This window comes from Perognathus longimembris, chromosome 1, assembly GCF_023159225.1.
Source record: "Perognathus longimembris pacificus isolate PPM17 chromosome 1, ASM2315922v1, whole genome shotgun sequence".
Classification (NCBI taxonomy): Eukaryota; Metazoa; Chordata; class Mammalia; order Rodentia; family Heteromyidae; genus Perognathus; species Perognathus longimembris.
The window spans coordinates 11,469,265-11,478,474 of record NC_063161.1 but is presented as its reverse complement, the minus strand read 5'-3'; positions in this window follow the sequence as shown (position 1 = coordinate 11,478,474).

The following is a 9,210-nucleotide window of genomic DNA, read 5'->3' as shown; positions in this document are numbered from 1 at the left end:
ACTGGCAAAAAAAGACAAGTTAATAAAAAATCTAGCATAGCATACTTATATCATGTTTTATGGGATAGGAGAGCCTTTAGAAATGAAGACTCAAAGACTTGGAGAACGTTATTTCTGTTCATTGGGTTTGCTGACAATGGCGCAGAGATGGGATTGGGTCAAAGGGTTATGGTCCCATGATACTGTGTGGGGCACACCTGGAAGTCAACTAGCTGGCCCCGCCTGTTTCTCAGTCTTGGGGCCACGTGTAGCTAAGATGGCGGCGCCTAACAACAACGCGCAGCTGCTACAAGTGTCTTTGGGGGCGGTTCTGTGGGCTGTGACGCCCCAGCTCTTCCGCCCTTGATGGACAGCTCATCCCTCCCCTTCCTGCCGATCTTAGACCTGATTGGCTCCTGTGCCTTATGTTAGTGGCACGTACTTCCCCAATAAACGAGATCTTGCGCCGACTTGACTCCCAGGCCGTCTGATTGTCCTCTGGTGAGGGAGGGCTGGGTGTGGGCGGCCTGCCGACCCTTTCCTTGCTTGGCTCGTCCGGTCAGGGCGTGCCTTCCCTGTCTCTCCCGAAGGTCGGGGGAGCGCGGGGGTTTAAAAACCTCGACAATACTGGATTGAGTGGGGAACCACGTGAGGACTGTCTGTCAGAGTCTCCCTGTTTTCTCAGCAGCTGTCATTCTTCCAGGCATAGCAGGACCCCTCTGCTATGAGGGTGGGAGGTCAGAGCTCCTTTATGCTAGGCTCAAAATACAGGTTGGTGGCGAAAGGGCAGAGTGGCCTTGCTTCCGTGGCTCTCTGTCTCCTTCTGTTCACCGTACTTCAGGGCAGCATATCTTGAGTCTCAAAGTACTCAAACCCACCTGAATCTTGGTATTGTGAGTTTCACTTTTCTCACTTGCTTATGATTCATTTCTCAGAGCTCCCTTTTATTTTACAAAGCATGCTAGAACTTTCTCGTAGCGATCTTACAATTCGATTTCAATTTTATTCCTATCTACATAGAATAGATATACATATATCTACATAGATAAATGTACACAAAGGATGCTGTAGGACATTGCTCATAGCGCTGGGTTTGGGGATTATGGGAAGGTCTTCTTTTTGTTATAGTTTTTCTAGGTGTAATTTGGGTTTCATATTAAGGTGTGAGTTGGGTTTTCTAAGTGGACTTTGAAAATAGTTTGCAAGCCTAACCAATTCCACTGAAATATAAATTCACATATTTTAAGAAAGAAAACAAGTTAGCTGATAAGGGAAATACTAGTTTTTTTGTTTGTTTTTGGCCAGTCCTGGTCCTTGGACTCAGGGCCTGAGCACTGTCCCTGGCTTCTTTTTGCTCAAGGCTAGTACTCTGCCACTTGAGCCACAGCACCACTTCTGGCCGTTTTCCATATATGTGGTACTGGGAAATTGAACCCAGGGCTTCATGTATACGAGGCAGGCTCTCTTGCCACTAGGCCATATTCCCAGCCCTAGGTTTTTTTGTTTGTTTGTTTTTTTTTGGGAAAATTCCTCGCAGTAGGCTTTGTGAAGGGTTAATATATAATACCTACAATTTTGCTTCACAATTCCTAAGAGTCTTGCGCTTGGATGGGTTCATTATCGAAACAGAGTCTACTTTTCTGGCAAAAGTCTACTGCTCAGTAGAGTAGAGGCCTTCAGATTGGCCCCATGAATGGAAACCTCTCTCCCATCTAGCCAAAGAATCAATAAAAGCTGCTGGATTTAAGACAAGTCATAAATTTGCTTTCTAGATCTCACGAGGCTCCCACTCCAGGCTGACCTTGCCTAGCGGCCTGGCTTGATCACAAGGTCATTTTCCCACACGTTGTACTCGGCATTTTGAAAGGCACCAGGTATTTGTTCAAATCTGATCCTTGGGGAAACATTGGCTCACTTTACAAGCAGCCCCTCTGTTCAACATAATTCCATGCAAGGAGCAGTTGCTCTGCAGGGAAGCCCACGTGCGAAGCCTTGACCGCCGCCTCACGCCATTGGTGTTCACGCTGTTTTTCCTGACCTCATTTCAAGTCAAACCTTTCATAACAATCTACAAAGGGAGTCTTTGTTCTCCCAAATGTTCATGGGTTTATGATAGCTCTTGTGTGAGGGGAAAATACTCAACACAGAGATTTGACTGACATGTTTTTCTCTTGCTCTGAATAATTATCTTGCTAATAACCACGTAGTTCTGGTACTCGGAACTTTTAAGACCACTTCTAAAGCAATAGAGCTCATTGATTTGATTTCAGGATTGAAGAGGACCAGCAATATTAGTGATTTGATCTCGTTAGTGAAGGAACTGCACCTCAAAGAAAGTCAAGTGGGTGATCAACCTGGACATGGCCGGATGAAAATAGAATGGGGACGAGAGACTCACAGGCTTTCTGAGTTCCATCCAGGGCTCTTTCTACTGCATTGTTCTGGCCTTCCAGGGCTCCTATCAGTGTGGACATAGAATGATTATACTTTGTATTATTATTATTAGGAAGGGTCACTGTACCATATGGAGGCCTTGCAGGGACTTGCGCATCAATCACACAGTTCAGACAGTAAGTGCTGCCACGAACCCATTGGGTAGATGAGAAAATCAAGTCACAAGGAAGAGAAGTAACTTATGGAACATTTTGAAGAACACTGAGTGAATACTGGTGGCTCACACCTATAATACTAGCTACTTAGGAGACTGAGATGTATGGATCGCAGTGTGAAGCCAGCCCCAGCAGAAAATTCTGTGAGACACTTTATCCCCAATTAACCAGCAAAAAAAGGGGGCCGAAGTGAAGTTGTAGCGGAAGTGGAAAAGCACCAGCCTGGAGTGAAAAGGCCAAGTGAGAGCACAAGGCCCTGAGTTTAAGTACCAGGACCAACACACACACATACACATACACACACACACACACACACAAACACACACACACACACACACAGAAGGATGGAGATTTTTAAAAAATTTCGGTGGGGCTGCGAATATGGCCTAGTGGTAGGGTGCTTGCCTCGCATACATGAAGCCCTGGGTTCGATTCCTCAGCAACACATAAATGGAAAAAGCCTGAAGTGGCGCTGTGGCTCAAGTGGCAGAGTGCTAGCCTTGAGCAAACAGAAGCCAGGAACAGTGCTCAGGCCCTGAGTTCAAGCCCCAGGACAGGCAAAAAAAAAAAAGTTGCTATTACTAAGGAGTTGTACAGAGAGCTGACAATTCCAGAAGTCAGGAAATGAGTATAGTTCTTCCTGGACATCACCCCTCCTTCACCTTTCCCTAAATTTGTCTCTTCCATCCCTGCCCACAGTTATGTAGTTCATTTTTTTACACAGCATATATTAAATACCATGAAAAACATGGAAATTATAAAGTTCTTTGTTTAAAAATTTTTTTTGGCCATTCCTGGGGCTTGGACTCAGGGCCTGAGCACTGTCCCTGGCTTCTTTTTGCTCAAGGCTAGCACTCTACCACTTGATCCACAGCGCCACTTCCGGCTTTTTCTATATATGTGGTGCTGAGGAATTGAACCCAGGGCTTCATGTATGCAAGGCAAGCTACTCTACCACTAGGCCATATTCCCAGCCCATAAAGTTCTTTCTTAACTCAAATGTTTAACTATTTCCCAGAAGATTTTTCTTCTTGGCAGAAAAACAGTATAAAACGATACAAAAAAAAAAAAAAAAGCTTTGGCCTTAAATTCTGCTACTTGATACACAACCAGCCCCATCACGGGGCTCTCTCTCCTTCTGACTCATAACAGAATCAGAGCCTAATCCTTGAAGAAGATGCTTCCTTTGTGTTCTGACTCATAACAGAATCAGAGCCTAATCCTTGAAGAAGATGCTTCCTTTGTGTTTTAGTAACTAGCCTCCTTACTTCTCTAAGAACCTGCAATGCTTCTTGGTGGATGGGCCAGTGACAAAACTATCCTGGAGTGGAAACAATGCTCTCAAGGAGTCTAGGATTGTAGTTCTTAAGCCCCACATGTGATGAGCTGGATGGCTGAGTTGGGGCCTCTGGGAAGAACAAGAGTATGGAGCCCATGTGGGCTGCCCACCAGAGTGAAGCAAGCCTGACACCCCGTAAATCACCTCTTCCACAGTCCAGGCTGCCAGCTCAAAATGGACCTTGCATGTATTTTGTTTGTTTTTAAAGACGGTGTGAGTGAAAGGTGGTCAGTACCCACAACCCACACGAACAGGTGGACTTAGATTTGAAATAAATTAAACGAGAGGCTGAGTTTAAAACCAAACATTTGGGACTGATTATTTGGCTTTAGAAAAGGATGCAATTACCCTTGGGACTGTTCCAAACAGCAATGGCCCTTTCTGCAATTAAAATGTAAATCTCTCTCTTCAACTTGAGTTAACACCCGTGACCTTTCAGGAAAACGCTTGCTTTATTACGCAAGAGAGATCACTTGTAAAGAAGAGGATATGTGACTGAAAAATTCTACTTCCTTTTCCTCTCTAAATAGTAAACCTGATATAGAAGTCCCTCTATGGAATCGGAAGAGGTTTTGTTTCCAAATATTATCTGATATTCTTTTCTGAAACCCACTTATAGAGCTCGAGATTAGGTAAAGATACTGTTTGCACACCTGCCTGCTGTTAGAAAGCTCTATGCCAGTAGGTGGCACTCATGCACTCTAAGAATGAGATTACTGTACTACAAGGGAAGAGGAAGTCAGACATGGAAACAAAATTACAGAAGGTGCCTTTCTGAGGCCTCTTCTGGAAGGCAACAGCTTTGCTCTGCAGCCCCCTGGGGGTGGGGGGGGGGGAGGCACTTCCCATCACCCCAACTGCACAGCAGCACTGCTGTGCTGCTGTTTGAGCATTAGGATGACCACAGTGGCTCCCATCTTAGGATCACAGGCTAGACAGGCCAGGAAGCACTTCTTATATAATGGATTTGCTTGAAGCCTTTCTTTCTGTCCTGGAGTCACAGGAGCTCCAAACCACCTCCTTGTGCTGATGAAGAGCCTGAAATAGAGGATCAGGTTAACCTGGCTTATTCTGCTTCTTGCTCCTCCTGGTCCAGTGATTCTCAGCATGTGGGAGGGGGGTTGGGCACTTACAATTTTGGGGATTTGTGGAGAATGAAATGGTACCAATCGAACTTTGGGAGAGGGTGTGGCCTATTGGGGGGTGGAAACTCGGTTCTGGAAGTCTCATTGACTGTTGACAGGGGCCATGAAACATCTAGTGTCTCTTCTCTGTTCTTACATTCATGGTGGCCCTTCTCGTACGCCATATGAAAAAGGTCAGTCCTGAGCCTTTCTTGTCAAGAGAACTATCTCAGGTCTCACTTTTGTCACTCAGACTGGAAACCCCTTTTTTTTTTTTTTTTTCTTTTTGGCTAGACCTTTTAGCATGAATGTCTTAGGCTTTGAAATGTTCTAAGCAGCAGAGTACAGAAATAAGTAAAGCAAAAAGTCTCAGCTGGCATGAAGGAAGCAGAAAATAAGTTATTTAGCATGTTAGTGATGAGTGCTAAGGGAGGAGGGAGCAGGACAGAAAAGAAGCAGTATCAGAAATAACCTCACTGAAAGTCTCACATTAGGAGCAGGAACAGGCTTTGCATTTTAGGAACAACAAAAAGACTAATTGATAATCTTTCTCTTGCTTGATCCTTTTGTTTGGTGTGTGTGTGGGGGGGGCGGTGGTTGGTTGATTGTGGGGCTTGAACTCAGGGCCTGGCACTGTCTTTGAACTCTTTTACTCAAGGTTAGCACTCTACAACCTTGAGCCACAGTGCCACTTCCAGTTTTCTGGTATTAATTGGAGATAAGAGTCTCACCAAACCACAATCCTCAGATCTCAGCCTCCCGTTTTGCCTCAATACTGGGGTTTGGACTCAGGGCCCTATGCTGTCATTTGGCTTGAGCTACCACTCCATTTGTAGCTTTTTGCTAGTTAGCAGGAAATAAGAATCTCTTAGACTTGTCTTACCCAGGCTGGCTTCAATCCAGAATCCTCAGCTCTTAGACTCCTGGGTAGTTCAGATGATAGGCCTGAGCCACCGGCCCCTGGGGAATTATTTCTAAATTTTTTGCCAAGTAGAGGATGTTTTTCTTTATCTTTATGTGTGAAGGTCCCTTCACATATCCAGCCACTCCTGATGTCATCTCTTTGCTTAAGCCTTCTAAATATTAAGTCTAAACAATTCTCATCTGGCTGGTCTCTCTATCCTCTGTCTCTTCCCTAGGCTACCTACCGTAAAATAAAAGTAATGGCCACACATTGGAGGCTCACACCTGTAATCCTAGCTGCCCAGGAGGCTGAGATCCGAGAATCTCAGTTCAAAGCCAGCCCAGGCAGAAAAGTCCGAGAGACTCTCATCTCCGATTAACCAGCCAAAAGCCACAAGTAGAAGTGTGGCTCAAGTGAACAAAAAAAAAGCAAGCAAGAACATGAGGCCCACAGTTAAATCCCTAGTTCTGTCTTGCACGCACTTGTGTGCATACACACACATGCACATACACCTTAATCAATAAAAGTGTGATATTTGAGACATAATATCTACATAAAATATGATATCCTACATTGGATGTAGGACATTTGTGAATAAACTGCAGGAACAAAAAATAAATAATAGAAAACATATGTTCATGATAATAGCAATTTTTTGGTTGTGCTAGATGTAAGATGTTGACAACTCTACATTATCCCCACAGATTTTCTACAGATGTGAGGTAAGGTAAGATGTAAGCTGTAAGGTAAGGTTATTTCCAAATAAGTTTGTTTTTTAAAAAAGAATTCTATTTTTGATGTACCACTCAGCCGCTCTAGATTCTTTCATGACTCCCTAATGCTTTGGGTTTCAACTCAAAGCTCCTTAGCCTAGCGTAGAAGTTCACATTTAGTTAGACATCATTTAGCAGGCACTCTGGGTTGTGTATGGAGCCCGGGAGTGTCACGGCCAGCCTGATGAGGGACTGTGGCAAGGAAACAAGTGATTGAACCACAAGGAAATGGGAACTAACACAGAGGGCAGGCAGCAGACATGGGAGGGGGATTACCTGGCCAAGTGCTGGGCCAACCAACCTTGAACACGTCAGTCCAAGTCAGCCCGCTGCGGTTTGCCTAGAGGGGAGGAGGGCAGGGAGATGGAGGAGGGCCTAGCCAATACTGTTCTTGAAGATCCATCTTGAGCCAGACTAGAGGACCCACTGTCCTTGAAAACTACCATAGAGCCTGACCCATTATTCCCCTGCCCCATCCCCTCCTGGGGACCCACCTCACTATTTCTGTTTTTATTCTTTCACAGCTGGACAATATCTTACGACTCAGAAAAATGATGTTTGTTTTTTTCCCTTGATGTCTTGGGTAAGAACCCTAGTTTCAACGTGACTCATTCCCTGCCTGTGCCCTGTCATCTTATGCAGGGCGTGTGTCTTCCATGGCTATTTAACAATCCTCTGCATTGATTTACTGCTTCTCTTTGGCCAGGCCATGTGTTGAGTTTCAGAAAGCAGGCACCATGTCTTCCCAACTGTGTACACAGAGCTTTGCAGATTGCTAAGGTCCCTCGGTGCCTGCAGTGAAAGAGGCAGCTTCCTGCCTACAAAAGGCCAGGAGGAAAAGCTCTCAAAGGAGGGTTGTACAGTTTACATGAGATTTTTTTTTTTTGTCAGTCGTGGGGCTTGAACTCTGGGCTTGGGTGCTTGTCCCTGAGCTCTTCAGCTCAAGGCTAGTGCTCTACCACTTTGAGCCACAGCACCATTTCCAGTTTTCTGGTGGTAAATTGGAGATAAGAGTCTCACAGATGTTCCTGCCTGGGCTGTCTTTGAACTGTGATTCTCAGATGTCATCCTCCTGAGTAGCTAGGATGACAGGTGTGAGCCACGGGTGTCCAGCCTACGTGAGATATTTTAAAACTCTATTTGCTTCATGCTATAGCAAAATACCTCACAATCAATGTGTAAAGAAGGAAGGTTAATTTAGGGTCATTGTTTTGAAGATTTCAGTTCCAGGTCTGTTGGTTCCATTGCTTTGGAGCTTATGGTGAGAGAAAAACAGAGAGAGAGAGAAAGAGAGAGAGAGAGAGAGAGAGAGAGAGAGAGAGAGAGAGAGAGAGAGACTGCAAAGTCACAATCCCTTTGAAGGCATACTCTCCATGATCCAAGACCTCTCACTAGGCCCCGCCTCTCAAAGGTTCCACCACCTTCCAATAGCATCATGGGATGGGGATAAAGTGCTGGACACATTTGTCTATGGAGGACATTCTAGGTCTAAATCACAGCAGTAACCAAAGTTCAGGGTCTAGTTCCATCTCAACCACTTGAGGAAAGATAATGATGATTTGCTCTTATTTAAAAAAAGACCATTGGACTCCTAGCTAAGCTTTTGGCTCTGCTACCCATTACCAAAGGGAAAAAAAAATCCATCGGAGTTCTTTGGTCTTTTTTGCTCATCTGTGAAGTAGGATAATAATAACAACTAATTTTGTCATTGTCGTTTTTTTAGGGGGTGGCCAGTCTAGGGGCTTGAACTCAGGGCCTGGGCACTGTCCCTGGTTTCTTTTTGCTCAAGGATAGCACTCTACTACTTGAGTCACAGTGCACTTCTGGCCTTTTCTGTTTATGTGGTGTTGGGGAATTGAACCCAGGGCTCTGTGCATGCTAGGCAAGCACTCTACCGCTAAGCCACATTCCCAGCCCAATAATAACTAGTTTTACAGGCTAATGTTGAGACTCAAATTTATAATAACATGCAGGGAATCAGTTCTTTGAAGGCTCTCATTCCTTTTCAGTGTAATAGCCACGATACACTTCTCATTTTTCCCATTCACTGCTTCAACCACTCTGTTCCATTCCTCTTTTCCCCTGGGTAGGGCTTTTTGGTGATAGCTCATACAGATTTAATAACTTCCTAGTTGCCTAGGTGAGACGATCAGTTCTGTTTCACAGTTTAAGACATAGTTTTGATCCTTTTCATGACCTCAATAATAAACTTGATTAAAAGTTCTCTTCTTGGCCACAGGCACATCATGTTCTGGGAGTTAGGAGTGGAAGGCCAGAGATGACCGTGAGATGACCTGCCCCTCTTCCCTGGGATCATGAGTCATACACAGAGGAAGGCTGGACATAGGTTTCTTCTGCAATTGCCCACAAAGTGGGCGATGTAAAACACTGGTCTCTAGCTTTCCGTTTTGTCTGATTCGCTCTAGTGCTAGCGCCCTCTGCTGGAGTGGTGGTCTCCCTGCAGGTAAAAATCTTTGGGGAC